The 14,043-nt window shown below is 45.1% G+C and overlaps 11 non-coding genes across 11 annotated transcripts; all 11 read right to left on the bottom strand.

Annotated features, from left to right (window-relative positions):
- Window positions 1-746: 746 nt before the first annotated feature.
- LOC141160741 (U2 spliceosomal RNA) lies at window positions 747-937 on the bottom strand. Its single transcript, XR_012250494.1, has one exon. It is a non-coding gene; the product is annotated as a U2 spliceosomal RNA (small nuclear RNA).
- Window positions 938-2,052: 1,115 nt separating this feature from the next.
- Window positions 2,053-2,243, bottom strand: LOC141160740 (U2 spliceosomal RNA). Its single transcript, XR_012250493.1, has one exon. It is a non-coding gene; the product is annotated as a U2 spliceosomal RNA (small nuclear RNA).
- A 1,112-nt stretch (window positions 2,244-3,355) lies between these two features.
- Window positions 3,356-3,546, bottom strand: LOC141160739 (U2 spliceosomal RNA). The gene has a single exon (XR_012250492.1). It is a non-coding gene; the product is annotated as a U2 spliceosomal RNA (small nuclear RNA).
- Window positions 3,547-4,662: 1,116 nt separating this feature from the next.
- On the bottom strand, window positions 4,663-4,853 carry LOC141160738 (U2 spliceosomal RNA). Its single transcript, XR_012250491.1, has one exon. It is a non-coding gene; the product is annotated as a U2 spliceosomal RNA (small nuclear RNA).
- A 1,122-nt stretch (window positions 4,854-5,975) lies between these two features.
- LOC141160736 (U2 spliceosomal RNA) lies at window positions 5,976-6,166 on the bottom strand. The gene has a single exon (XR_012250489.1). It is a non-coding gene; the product is annotated as a U2 spliceosomal RNA (small nuclear RNA).
- Window positions 6,167-7,284: 1,118 nt separating this feature from the next.
- LOC141160735 (U2 spliceosomal RNA) lies at window positions 7,285-7,475 on the bottom strand. The gene has a single exon (XR_012250488.1). It is a non-coding gene; the product is annotated as a U2 spliceosomal RNA (small nuclear RNA).
- Window positions 7,476-8,594: 1,119 nt separating this feature from the next.
- On the bottom strand, window positions 8,595-8,785 carry LOC141160733 (U2 spliceosomal RNA). The gene has a single exon (XR_012250487.1). It is a non-coding gene; the product is annotated as a U2 spliceosomal RNA (small nuclear RNA).
- A 1,119-nt stretch (window positions 8,786-9,904) lies between these two features.
- Window positions 9,905-10,095, bottom strand: LOC141160732 (U2 spliceosomal RNA). The gene has a single exon (XR_012250486.1). It is a non-coding gene; the product is annotated as a U2 spliceosomal RNA (small nuclear RNA).
- Window positions 10,096-11,213: 1,118 nt separating this feature from the next.
- Window positions 11,214-11,404, bottom strand: LOC141160731 (U2 spliceosomal RNA). The gene has a single exon (XR_012250485.1). It is a non-coding gene; the product is annotated as a U2 spliceosomal RNA (small nuclear RNA).
- Window positions 11,405-12,523: 1,119 nt separating this feature from the next.
- Window positions 12,524-12,714, bottom strand: LOC141160730 (U2 spliceosomal RNA). The gene has a single exon (XR_012250484.1). It is a non-coding gene; the product is annotated as a U2 spliceosomal RNA (small nuclear RNA).
- A 1,117-nt stretch (window positions 12,715-13,831) lies between these two features.
- On the bottom strand, window positions 13,832-14,022 carry LOC141160729 (U2 spliceosomal RNA). Its single transcript, XR_012250483.1, has one exon. It is a non-coding gene; the product is annotated as a U2 spliceosomal RNA (small nuclear RNA).
- Window positions 14,023-14,043: the final 21 nt, after the last annotated feature.

Below are 14,043 nucleotides of genomic sequence, written 5' to 3'. Positions count from 1 at the left end.
TGCTGCTGTGCGCAGGTATATAAAGGCTCAGAGCCTATTATGACACGCGCAGCCAGCGTTCCATTGCCACATTCCGTCTACTGCAGGCGGGATACCTGGATGGCTGAATGTCCCTGAGAAGCTCACAGAGACCGCCATAAGCAACAGTTTAAAAGAATGCCACAGACTAATCAACCAAACTTTTTGGGTTGGTTTCTCTTTTATAGTCTGCAGGCATTAAATGAAAGAAGTCAGTGTTCCAGCAGAGGGAGACAACGTTTCAGAAAAGGCATTGTAGCAAACCAAAAAAGAAATTTTAAGCGCAGCAGAGTAACCAGCTCACATACCTGTTAGCTCAGGTGAGTTTAAAAGGCTGCTGTTGATAACAAGGGCATTTGCTAAATAGATGGTGTGTGTGCAACAATATACTGAAAGGTCAATTATATTGTGCAGCTTATCTCACCACCTGTAGTTATTTAGGTGAAAGCTCCAAAATGCTTGCCTAATATGTCTGTTTATCCAAAAGGAAGTATAGAGGGAGAGCTAGATAGATAGCATTGCATTACATTACATGGCAATGCAATGCACAGTTGCTGAAGTTGAACCAAAATGAGCTTGTCATCTGGCTTCTGCAACTTTTAACATGAAAAATCCAATGAGGAGAAGAAAAGCAAAGCCAAAGAGTCCATCCCAAAATCCGACAAACAAGCCAAATGAACAAAAAGCATTGAATTCAATTCTTTCTGATTTTAGAAACTGCATTAAAGAAGGGGTGCACCGGTCCTGGAGATACTGCAATACCAGGTCAATGCGTGGAGTGGACAGAGCAAGCTCTTTTTCCATCTCCCTGTTCTAAAAATCCATTTAATATATGGTCCCCAGATAGGGGACGTATCAGATATTAAACTGATAAGAACAGATACTACACTTGATCTTAGCCAAAAGGCCGAGAAGCGATAACCAGAATTGGTTTCCGACTACGGTGCCACCCAAGGATTCTGAAAAGTCCATTTGTGGAGATGGCCACCTGGACTCCCGTTAAGAAGACATGCTGTCAACCTCTAGATCCCTCACATGCCTGCACTTTTCGGCTTGCTGCTGCTGCAATCCACGCGTTTTAGATCTGCATAACTCCACCTCTTTTAGCACAGTACCCTCAACCCCCGGCTGTTCCCACCCGCCTCAACACCGTTGGAAGGGAGGAGAACCAATTAAGGCGGGGGGGGGGTGGAACGAGCAGCTGTCTACCCTTAGCAGGAGGGTTGCTGATTAATTACCTCTCCTGCTGCTGCTGCTGCTGGCTGTCCAGCAGCAGACTGAAGGTGGCTGCTGCTGTGCGCAGGTATATAAAGGCTCAGAGCCTATTATGACACGCGCAGCCAGCGTTCCATTGCCACATTCCGTCTACTGCAGGCGGGATACCTGGATGGCTGAATGTCACTGAGAAGCTCACAGAGACCGCCATAAGCAACAGTTTAAAAGAATGCCACAGACTAATCAACCAAACTTTTTGGGTTGGTTTCTCTTTTATAGTCTGCAGGCATTAAATGAAAGAAGTCAGTGTTCCAGCAGAGGGAGACAACGTTTCAGAAAAGGCATTGTAGCAAACCAAAAAAGAAATTTTAAGCGCAGCAGAGTAACCAGCTCACATACCTGTTAGCTCAGGTGAGTTTAAAAGGCTGCTGTTGATAACAAGGGCATTTGCTAAATAGATGGTGTGTGTGCAACAATATACTGAAAGGTCAATTATATTGTGCAGCTTATCTCACCACCTGTAGTTATTTAGGTGAAAGCTCCAAAATGCTTGCCTAATATGTCTGTTTATCCAAAAGGAAGTATAGAGGGAGAGCTAGATAGATAGCATTGCATTACATTACATGGCAATGCAATGCACAGTTGCTGAAGTTGAACCAAAATGAGCTTGTCATCTGGCTTCTGCAACTTTTAACATGAAAAATCCAATGAGGAGAAGAAAAGCAAAGCCAAAGAGTCCATCCCAAAATCCGACAAACAAGCCAAATGAACAAAAAGCATTGAATTCAATTCTTTCTGATTTTAGAAACTGCATTAAAGAAGGGGTGCACCGGTCCTGGAGATACTGCAATACCAGGTCAATGCGTGGAGTGGACAGAGCAAGCTCTTTTTCCATCTCCCTGTTCTAAAAATCCATTTAATATATGGTCCCCAGATAGGGGACGTATCAGATATTAAACTGATAAGAACAGATACTACACTTGATCTTAGCCAAAAGGCCGAGAAGCGATAACCAGAATTGGTTTCCGACTACGGTGCCACCCAAGGATTCTGAAAAGTCCATTTGTGGAGATGGCCACCTGGACTCCCGTTAAGAAGACATGCTGTCAACCTCTAGATCCCTCACATGCCTGCACTTTTCGGCTTGCTGCTGCTGCAATCCACGCGTTTTAGATCTGCATAACTCCACCTCTTTTAGCACAGTACCCTCAACCCCCGGCTGTTCCCACCCGCCTCAACACCGTTGGAAGAGAGGAGAACCAATTAAGGCGGGGGGGGGGTGGAACGAGCAGCTGTCTACCCTTAGCAGGAGGGTTGCTGATTAATTACCTCTCCTGCTGCTGCTGCTGGCTGTCCAGCAGCAGACTGAAGGTGGCTGCTGCTGTGCGCAGGTATATAAAGGCTCAGAGCCTATTATGACACGCGCAGCCAGCGTTCCATTGCCACATTCCGTCTACTGCAGGCGGGATACCTGGATGGCTGAATGTCACTGAGAAGCTCACAGAGACCGCCATAAGCAACAGTTTAAAAGAATGCCACAGACTAATCAACCAAACTTTTTGGGTTGGTTTCTCTTTTATAGTCTGCAGGCATTAAATGAAAGAAGTCAGTGTTCCAGCAGAGGGAGACAACGTTTCAGAAAAGGCATTGTAGCAAACCAAAAAAGAAATTTTAAGCGCAGCAGAGTAACCAGCTCACATACCTGTTAGCTCAGGTGAGTTTAAAAGGCTGCTGTTGATAACAAGGGCATTTGCTAAATAGATGGTGTGTGTGCAACAATATACTGAAAGGTCAATTATATTGTGCAGCTTATCTCACCACCTGTAGTTATTTAGGTGAAAGCTCCAAAATGCTTGCCTAATATGTCTGTTTATCCAAAAGGAAGTATAGAGGGAGAGCTAGATAGATAGCATTGCATTACATTACATGGCAATGCAATGCACAGTTGCTGAAGTTGAACCAAAATGAGCTTGTCATCTGGCTTCTGCAACTTTTAACATGAAAAATCCAATGAGGAGAAGAAAAGCAAAGCCAAAGAGTCCATCCCAAAATCCGACAAACAAGCCAAATGAACAAAAAGCATTGAATTCAATTTTTTCTGATTTTAGAAACTGCATTAAAGAAGGGGTGCACCGGTCCTGGAGATACTGCAATACCAGGTCAATGCGTGGAGTGGACAGAGCAAGCTCTTTTTCCATCTCCCTGTTCTAAAAATCCATTTAATATATGGTCCCCAGATAGGGGACGTATCAGATATTAAACTGATAAGAACAGATACTACACTTGATCTTAGCCAAAAGGCCGAGAAGCGATAACCAGAATTGGTTTCCGACTACGGTGCCACCCAAGGATTCTGAAAAGTCCATTTGTGGAGATGGCCACCTGGACTCCCGTTAAGAAGACATGCTGTCAACCTCTAGATCCCTCACATGCCTGCACTTTTCGGCTTGCTGCTGCTGCAATCCACGCGTTTTAGATCTGCATAACTCCACCTCTTTTAGCACAGTACCCTCAACCCCCGGCTGTTCCCACCCGCCTCAACACCGTTGGAAGGGAGGAGAACCAATTAAGGCGGGGGGGGGGGTGGAACGAGCAGCTGTCTACCCTTAGCAGGAGGGTTGCTGATTAATTACCTCTCCTGCTGCTGCTGCTGCTGGCTGTCCAGCAGCAGACTGAAGGTGGCTGCTGCTGTGCGCAGGTATATAAAGGCTCAGAGCCTATTATGACACGCGCAGCCAGCGTTCCATTGCCACATTCCGTCTACTGCAGGCGGGATACCTGGATGGCTGAATGTCACTGAGAAGCTCACAGAGACCGCCATAAGCAACAGTTTAAAAGAATGCCACAGACTAATCAACCAAACTTTTTGGGTTGGTTTCTCTTTTATAGTCTGCAGGCATTAAATGAAAGAAGTCAGTGTTCCAGCAGAGGGAGACAACGTTTCAGAAAAGGCATTGTAGCAAACCAAAAAAGAAATTTTAAGCGCAGCAGAGTAACCAGCTCACATACCTGTTAGCTCAGGTGAGTTTAAAAGGCTGCTGTTGATAACAAGGGCATTTGCTAAATAGATGGTGTGTGTGCAACAATATACTGAAAGGTCAATTATATTGTGCAGCTTATCTCACCACCTGTAGTTATTTAGGTGAAAGCTCCAAAATGCTTGCCTAATATGTCTGTTTATCCAAAAGGAAGTATAGAGGGAGAGCTAGATAGATAGCATTGCATTACATTACATGGCAATGCAATGCACAGTTGCTGAAGTTGAACCAAAATGAGCTTGTCATCTGGCTTCTGCAACTTTTAACATGAAAAATCCAATGAGGAGAAGAAAAGCAAAGCCAAAGAGTCCATCCCAAAATCCGACAAACAAGCCAAATGAACAAAAAGCATTGAATTCAATTCTTTCTGATTTTAGAAACTGCATTAAAGAAGGGGTGCACCGGTCCTGGAGATACTGCAATACCAGGTCAATGCGTGGAGTGGACAGAGCAAGCTCTTTTTCCATCTCCCTGTTCTAAAAATCCATTTAATATATGGTCCCCAGATAGGGGACGTATCAGATATTAAACTGATAAGAACAGATACTACACTTGATCTTAGCCAAAAGGCCGAGAAGCGATAACCAGAATTGGTTTCCGACTACGGTGCCACCCAAGGATTCTGAAAAGTCCATTTGTGGAGATGGCCACCTGGACTCCCGTTAAGAAGACATGCTGTCAACCTCTAGATCCCTCACATGCCTGCACTTTTCGGCTTGCTGCTGCTGCAATCCACGCGTTTTAGATCTGCATAACTCCACCTCTTTTAGCACAGTACCCTCAACCCCCGGCTGTTCCCACCCGCCTCAACACCGTTGGAAGGGAGGAGAACCAATTAAGGCGGGGGGGGGGGGGGTGGAACGAGCAGCTGTCTAGCCTTAGCAGGAGGGTTGCTGATTAATTACCTCTCCTGCTGCTGCTGCTGCTGCTGGCTGTCCAGCAGCAGACTGAAGGTGGCTGCTGCTGTGCGCAGGTATATAAAGGCTCAGAGCCTATTATGACACGCGCAGCCAGCGTTCCATTGCCACATTCCGTCTACTGCAGGCGGGATACCTGGATGGCTGAATGTCACTGAGAAGCTCACAGAGACCGCCATAAGCAACAGTTTAAAAGAATGCCACAAACTAATCAACCAAACTTTTTGGGTTGGTTTCTCTTTTATAGTCTGCAGGCATTAAATGAAAGAAGTCAGTGTTCCAGCAGAGGGAGACAACGTTTCAGAAAAGGCATTGTAGCAAACCAAAAAAGAAATTTTAAGCGCAGCAGAGTAACCAGCTCACATACCTGTTAGCTCAGGTGAGTTTAAAAGGCTGCTGTTGATAACAAGGGCATTTGCTAAATAGATGGTGTGTGTGCAACAATATACTGAAAGGTCAATTATATTGTGCAGCTTATCTCACCACCTGTAGTTATTTAGGTGAAAGCTCCAAAATGCTTGCCTAATATGTCTGTTTATCCAAAAGGAAGTATAGAGGGAGAGCTAGATAGATAGCATTGCATTACATTACATGGCAATGCAATGCACAGTTGCTGAAGTTGAACCAAAATGAGCTTGTCATCTGGCTTCTGCAACTTTTAACATGAAAAATCCAATGAGGAGAAGAAAAGCAAAGCCAAAGAGTCCATCCCAAAATCCGACAAACAAGCCAAATGAACAAAAAGCATTGAATTCAATTCTTTCTGATTTTAGAAACTGCATTAAAGAAGGGGTGCACCGGTCCTGGAGATACTGCAATACCAGGTCAATGCGTGGAGTGGACAGAGCAAGCTCTTTTTCCATCTCCCTGTTCTAAAAATCCATTTAATATATGGTCCCCAGATAGGGGACGTATCAGATATTAAACTGATAAGAACAGATACTACACTTGATCTTAGCCAAAAGGCCGAGAAGCGATAACCAGAATTGGTTTCCGACTACGGTGCCACCCAAGGATTCTGAAAAGTCCATTTGTGGAGATGGCCACCTGGACTCCCGTTAAGAAGACATGCTGTCAACCTCTAGATCCCTCACATGCCTGCACTTTTCGGCTTGCTGCTGCTGCAATCCACGCGTTTTAGATCTGCATAACTCCACCTCTTTTAGCACAGTACCCTCAACCCCCGGCTGTTCCCACCCGCCTCAACACCGTTGGAAGGGAGGAGAACCAATTAAGGCGGGGGGGGGGTGGAACGAGCAGCTGTCTACCCTTAGCAGGAGGGTTGCTGATTAATTACCTCTCCTGCTGCTGCTGCTGCTGCTGGCTGTCCAGCAGCAGACTGAAGGTGGCTGCTGCTGTGCGCAGGTATATAAAGGCTCAGAGCCTATTATGACACGCGCAGCCAGCGTTCCATTGCCACATTCCGTCTACTGCAGGCGGGATACCTGGATGGCTGAATGTCACTGAGAAGCTCACAGAGACCGCCATAAGCAACAGTTTAAAAGAATGCCACAGACTAATCAACCAAACTTTTTGGGTTGGTTTCTCTTTTATAGTCTGCAGGCATTAAATGAAAGAAGTCAGTGTTCCAGCAGAGGGAGACAACGTTTCAGAAAAGGCATTGTAGCAAACCAAAAAAGAAATTTTAAGCGCAGCAGAGTAACCAGCTCACATACCTGTTAGCTCAGGTGAGTTTAAAAGGCTGCTGTTGATAACAAGGGCATTTGCTAAATAGATGGTGTGTGTGCAACAATATACTGAAAGGTCAATTATATTGTGCAGCTTATCTCACCACCTGTAGTTATTTAGGTGAAAGCTCCAAAATGCTTGCCTAATATGTCTGTTTATCCAAAAGGAAGTATAGAGGGAGAGCTAGATAGATAGCATTGCATTACATTACATGGCAATGCAATGCACAGTTGCTGAAGTTGAACCAAAATGAGCTTGTCATCTGGCTTCTGCAACTTTTAACATGAAAAATCCAATGAGGAGAAGAAAAGCAAAGCCAAAGAGTCCATCCCAAAATCCGACAAACAAGCCAAATGAACAAAAAGCATTGAATTCAATTCTTTCTGATTTTAGAAACTGCATTAAAGAAGGGGTGCACCGGTCCTGGAGATACTGCAATACCAGGTCAATGCGTGGAGTGGACAGAGCAAGCTCTTTTTCCATCTCCCTGTTCTAAAAATCCATTTAATATATGGTCCCCAGATAGGGGACGTATCAGATATTAAACTGATAAGAACAGATACTACACTTGATCTTAGCCAAAAGGCCGAGAAGCGATAACCAGAATTGGTTTCCGACTACGGTGCCACCCAAGGATTCTGAAAAGTCCATTTGTGGAGATGGCCACCTGGACTCCCGTTAAGAAGACATGCTGTCAACCTCTAGATCCCTCACATGCCTGCACTTTTCGGCTTGCTGCTGCTGCAATCCACGCGTTTTAGATCTGCATAACTCCACCTCTTTTAGCACAGTACCCTCAACCCCCGGCTGTTCCCACCCGCCTCAACACCGTTGGAAGGGAGGAGAACCAATTAAGGCGGGGGGGGGGGTGGAACGAGCAGCTGTCTACCCTTAGCAGGAGGGTTGCTGATTAATTACCTCTCCTGCTGCTGCTGCTGCTGCTGGCTGTCCAGCAGCAGACTGAAGGTGGCTGCTGCTGTGCGCAGGTATATAAAGGCTCAGAGCCTATTATGACACGCGCAGCCAGCGTTCCATTGCCACATTCCGTCTACTGCAGGCGGGATACCTGGATGGCTGAATGTCACTGAGAAGCTCACAGAGACCGCCATAAGCAACAGTTTAAAAGAATGCCACAGACTAATCAACCAAACTTTTTGGGTTGGTTTCTCTTTTATAGTCTGCAGGCATTAAATGAAAGAAGTCAGTGTTCCAGCAGAGGGAGACAACGTTTCAGAAAAGGCATTGTAGCAAACCAAAAAAGAAATTTTAAGCGCAGCAGAGTAACCAGCTCACATACCTGTTAGCTCAGGTGAGTTTAAAAGGCTGCTGTTGATAACAAGGGCATTTGCTAAATAGATGGTGTGTGTGCAACAATATACTGAAAGGTCAATTATATTGTGCAGCTTATCTCACCACCTGTAGTTATTTAGGTGAAAGCTCCAAAATGCTTGCCTAATATGTCTGTTTATCCAAAAGGAAGTATAGAGGGAGAGCTAGATAGATAGCATTGCATTACATTACATGGCAATGCAATGCACAGTTGCTGAAGTTGAACCAAAATGAGCTTGTCATCTGGCTTCTGCAACTTTTAACATGAAAAATCCAATGAGGAGAAGAAAAGCAAAGCCAAAGAGTCCATCCCAAAATCCGACAAACAAGCCAAATGAACAAAAAGCATTGAATTCAATTCTTTCTGATTTTAGAAACTGCATTAAAGAAGGGGTGCACCGGTCCTGGAGATACTGCAATACCAGGTCAATGCGTGGAGTGGACAGAGCAAGCTCTTTTTCCATCTCCCTGTTCTAAAAATCCATTTAATATATGGTCCCCAGATAGGGGACGTATCAGATATTAAACTGATAAGAACAGATACTACACTTGATCTTAGCCAAAAGGCCGAGAAGCGATAACCAGAATTGGTTTCCGACTACGGTGCCACCCAAGGATTCTGAAAAGTCCATTTGTGGAGATGGCCACCTGGACTCCCGTTAAGAAGACATGCTGTCAACCTCTAGATCCCTCACATGCCTGCACTTTTCGGCTTGCTGCTGCTGCAATCCACGCGTTTTAGATCTGCATAACTCCACCTCTTTTAGCACAGTACCCTCAACCCCCGGCTGTTCCCACCCGCCTCAACACCGTTGGAAGGGAGGAGAACCAATTAAGGCGGGGGGTGGGGGGGTGGAACGAGCAGCTGTCTACCCTTAGCAGGAGGGTTGCAGATTAATTACCTCTCCTGCTGCTGCTGCTGCCGGCTGTCCAGCAGCAGACTGAAGGTGGCTGCTGCTGTGCGCAGGTATATAAAGGCTCAGAGCCTATTATGACACGCGCAGCCAGCGTTCCATTGCCACATTCCGTCTACTGCAGGCGGGATACCTGGATGGCTGAATGTCACTGAGAAGCTCACAGAGACCGCCATAAGCAACAGTTTAAAAGAATGCCACAGACTAATCAACCAAACTTTTTGGGTTGGTTTCTCTTTTATAGTCTGCAGGCATTAAATGAAAGAAGTCAGTGTTCCAGCAGAGGGAGACAACGTTTCAGAAAAGGCATTGTAGCAAACCAAAAAAGAAATTTTAAGCGCAGCAGAGTAACCAGCTCACATACCTGTTAGCTCAGGTGAGTTTAAAAGGCTGCTGTTGATAACAAGGGCATTTGCTAAATAGATGGTGTGTGTGCAACAATATACTGAAAGGTCAATTATATTGTGCAGCTTATCTCACCACCTGTAGTTATTTAGGTGAAAGCTCCAAAATGCTTGCCTAATATGTCTGTTTATCCAAAAGGAAGTATAGAGGGAGAGCTAGATAGATAGCATTGCATTACATTACATGGCAATGCAATGCACAGTTGCTGAAGTTGAACCAAAATAAGCTTGTCATCTGGCTTCTGCAACTTTTAACATGAAAAATCCAATGAGGAGAAGAAAAGCAAAGCCAAAGAGTCCATCCCAAAATCCGACAAACAAGCCAAATGAACAAAAAGCATTGAATTCAATTCTTTCTGATTTTAGAAACTGCATTAAAGAAGGGGTGCACCGGTCCTGGAGATACTGCAATACCAGGTCAATGCGTGGAGTGGACAGAGCAAGCTCTTTTTCCATCTCCCTGTTCTAAAAATCCATTTAATATATGGTCCCCAGATAGGGGACGTATCAGATATTAAACTGATAAGAACAGATACTACACTTGATCTTAGCCAAAAGGCCGAGAAGCGATAACCAGAATTGGTTTCCTACTACGGTGCCACCCAAGGATTCTGAAAAGTCCATTTGTGGAGATGGCCACCTGGACTCCCGTTAAGAAGACATGCTGTCAACCTCTAGATCCCTCACATGCCTGCACTTTTCGGCTTGCTGCTGCTGCAATCCACGCGTTTTAGATCTGCATAACTCCACCTCTTTTAGCACAGTACCCTCAACCCCCGGCTGTTCCCACCCGCCTCAACACCGTTGGAAGGGAGGAGAACCAATTAAGGCGGGGGGGGGGTGGAACGAGCAGCTGTCTACCCTTAGCAGGAGGGTTGCTGATTAATTACCTCTCCTGCTGCTGCTGCTGCTGCTGGCTGTCCAGCAGCAGACTGAAGGTGGCTGCTGCTGTGCGCAGGTATATAAAGGCTCAGAGCCTATTATGACACGCGCAGCCAGCGTTCCATTGCCACATTCCGTCTACTGCAGGCGGGATACCTGGATGGCTGAATGTCACTGAGAAGCTCACAGAGACCGCCATAAGCAACAGTTTAAAAGAATGCCACAGACTAATCAACCAAACTTTTTGGGTTGGTTTCTCTTTTATAGTCTGCAGGCATTAAATGAAAGAAGTCAGTGTTCCAGCAGAGGGAGACAACGTTTCAGAAAAGGCATTGTAGCAAACCAAAAAAGAAATTTTAAGCGCAGCAGAGTAACCAGCTCACATACCTGTTAGCTCAGGTGAGTTTAAAAGGCTGCTGTTGATAACAAGGGCATTTGCTAAATAGATGGTGTGTGTGCAACAATATACTGAAAGGTCAATTATATTGTGCAGCTTATCTCACCACCTGTAGTTATTTAGGTGAAAGCTCCAAAATGCTTGCCTAATATGTCTGTTTATCCAAAAGGAAGTATAGAGGGAGAGCTAGATAGATAGCATTGCATTACATTACATGGCAATGCAATGCACAGTTGCTGAAGTTGAACCAAAATGAGCTTGTCATCTGGCTTCTGCAACTTTTAACATGAAAAATCCAATGAGGAGAAGAAAAGCAAAGCCAAAGAGTCCATCCCAAAATCCGACAAACAAGCCAAATGAACAAAAAGCATTGAATTCAATTCTTTCTGATTTTAGAAACTGCATTAAAGAAGGGGTGCACCGGTCCTGGAGATACTGCAATACCAGGTCAATGCGTGGAGTGGACAGAGCAAGCTCTTTTTCCATCTCCCTGTTCTAAAAATCCATTTAATATATGGTCCCCAGATAGGGGACGTATCAGATATTAAACTGATAAGAACAGATACTACACTTGATCTTAGCCAAAAGGCCGAGAAGCGATAACCAGAATTGGTTTCCGACTACGGTGCCACCCAAGGATTCTGAAAAGTCCATTTGTGGAGATGGCCACCTGGACTCCCGTTAAGAAGACATGCTGTCAACCTCTAGATCCCTCACATGCCTGCACTTTTCGGCTTGCTGCTGCTGCAATCCACGCGTTTTAGATCTGCATAACTCCACCTCTTTTAGCACAGTACCCTCAACCCCCGGCTGTTCCCACCCGCCTCAACACCGTTGGAAGGGAGGAGAACCAATTAAGGCGGGGGGGGGGGTGGAACGAGCAGCTGTCTACCCTTAGCAGGAGGGTTGCTGATTAATTACCTCTCCTGCTGCTGCTGCTGCTGCTGGCTGTCCAGCAGCAGACTGAAGGTGGCTGCTGCTGTGCGCAGGTATATAAAGGCTGAGAGCCTATTATGACACGCGCAGCCAGCGTTCCATTGCCACATTCCGTCTACTGCAGGCGGGATACCTGGATGGCTGAATGTCACTGAGAAGCTCACAGAGACCGCCATAAGCAACAGTTTAAAAGAATGCCACAGACTAATCAACCAAACTTTTTGGGTTGGTTTCTCTTTTATAGTCTGCAGGCATTAAATGAAAGAAGTCAGTGTTCCAGCAGAGGGAGACAACGTTTCAGAAAAGGCATTGTAGCAAACCAAAAAAGAAATTTTAAGCGCAGCAGAGTAACCAGCTCACATACCTGTTAGCTCAGGTGAGTTTAAAAGGCTGCTGTTGATAACAAGGGCATTTGCTAAATAGATGGTGTGTGTGCAACAATATACTGAAAGGTCAATTATATTGTGCAGCTTATCTCACCACCTGTAGTTATTTAGGTGAAAGCTCCAAAATGCTTGCCTAATATGTCTGTTTATCCAAAAGGAAGTATGGAGGGAGAGCTAGATAGATAGCATTGCATTACATTACATGGCAATGCAATGCACAGTTGCTGAAGTTGAACCAAAATGAGCTTGTCATCTGGCTTCTGCAACTTTTAACATGAAAAATCCAATGAGGAGAAGAAAAGCAAAGCCAAAGAGTCCATCCCAAAATCCGACAAACAAGCCAAATGAACAAAAAGCATTGAATTCAATTCTTTCTGATTTTAGAAACTGCATTAAAGAAGGGGTGCACCGGTCCTGGAGATACTGCAATACCAGGTCAATGCGTGGAGTGGACAGAGCAAGCTCTTTTTCCATCTCCCTGTTCTAAAAATCCATTTAATATATGGTCCCCAGATAGGGGACGTATCAGATATTAAACTGATAAGAACAGATACTACACTTGATCTTAGCCAAAAGGCCGAGAAGCGATAACCAGAATTGGTTTCCGACTACGGTGCCACCCAAGGATTCTGAAAAGTCCATTTGTGGAGATGGCCACCTGGACTCCCGTTAAGAAGACATGCTGTCAACCTCTAGATCCCTCACATGCCTGCACTTTTCGGCTTGCTGCTGCTGCAATCCACGCGTTTTAGATCTGCATAACTCCACCTCTTTTAGCACAGTACCCTCAACCCCCGGCTGTTCCCACCCGCCTCAACACCGTTGGAAGGGAGGAGAACCAATTAAGGCGGGGGGGGTTGGAACGAGCAGCTGTCTACCCTTAGCAGGAGGGTTGCTGATTAATTACCTCTCCTGCTGCTGCTGCTGCTGCTGGCTGTCCAGCAGCAGACTGAAGGTGGCTGCTGCTGTGCGCAGGTATATAAAGGCTCAGAGCCTATTATGACACGCGCAGCCAGCGTTCCATTGCCACATTCCGTCTACTGCAGGCGGGATACCTGGATGGCTGAATGTCACTGAGAAGCTCACAGAGACCGCCATAAGCAACAGTTTAAAAGAATGCCACAGACTAATCAACCAAACTTTTTGGGTTGGTTTCTCTTTTATAGTCTGCAGGCATTAAATGAAAGAAGTCAGTGTTCCAGCAGAGGGAGACAACGTTTCAGAAAAGGCATTGTAGCAAACCAAAAAAGAAATTTTAAGCGCAGCAGAGTAACCAGCTCACATACCTGTTAGCTCAGGTGAGTTTAAAAGGCTGCTGTTGATAACAAGGGCATTTGCTAAATAGATGGTGTGTGTGCAACAATATACTGAAAGGTCAATTATATTGTGCAGCTTATCTCACCACCTGTAGTTATTTAGGTGAAAGCTCCAAAATGCTTGCCTAATATGTCTGTTTATCCAAAAGGAAGTATAGAGGGAGAGCTAGATAGATAGCATTGCATTACATTACATGGCAATGCAATGCACAGTTGCTGAAGTTGAACCAAAATGAGCTTGTCATCTGGCTTCTGCAACTTTTAACATGAAAAATCCAATGAGGAGAAGAAAAGCAAAGCCAAAGAGTCCATCCCAAAATCCGACAAACAAGCCAAATGAACAAAAAGCATTGAATTCAATTCTTTCTGATTTTAGAAACTGCATTAAAGAAGGGGTGCACCGGTCCTGGAGATACTGCAATACCAGGTCAATGCGTGGAGTGGACAGAGCAAGCTCTTTTTCCATCTCCCTGTTCTAAAAATCCATTTAATATATGGTCCCCAGATAGGGGACGTATCAGATATTAAACTGATAAGAACAGATACTACACTTGATCTTAGCCAAAAGGCCGAGAAGCGATAACCAGAATTGGTTTCCGACT

Source organism: Phyllobates terribilis, unplaced genomic scaffold (genome assembly GCF_046119375.1).
Source record: "Phyllobates terribilis strain yellow unplaced genomic scaffold, ASM4611937v1 Scaffold_8__6_contigs__length_399053987, whole genome shotgun sequence".
Taxonomy (NCBI): Eukaryota; Metazoa; Chordata; class Amphibia; order Anura; family Dendrobatidae; genus Phyllobates; species Phyllobates terribilis.
The sequence above is the reverse complement of the archived record's forward strand: the minus strand, read 5'-3'. Positions and strand labels throughout refer to the sequence as shown.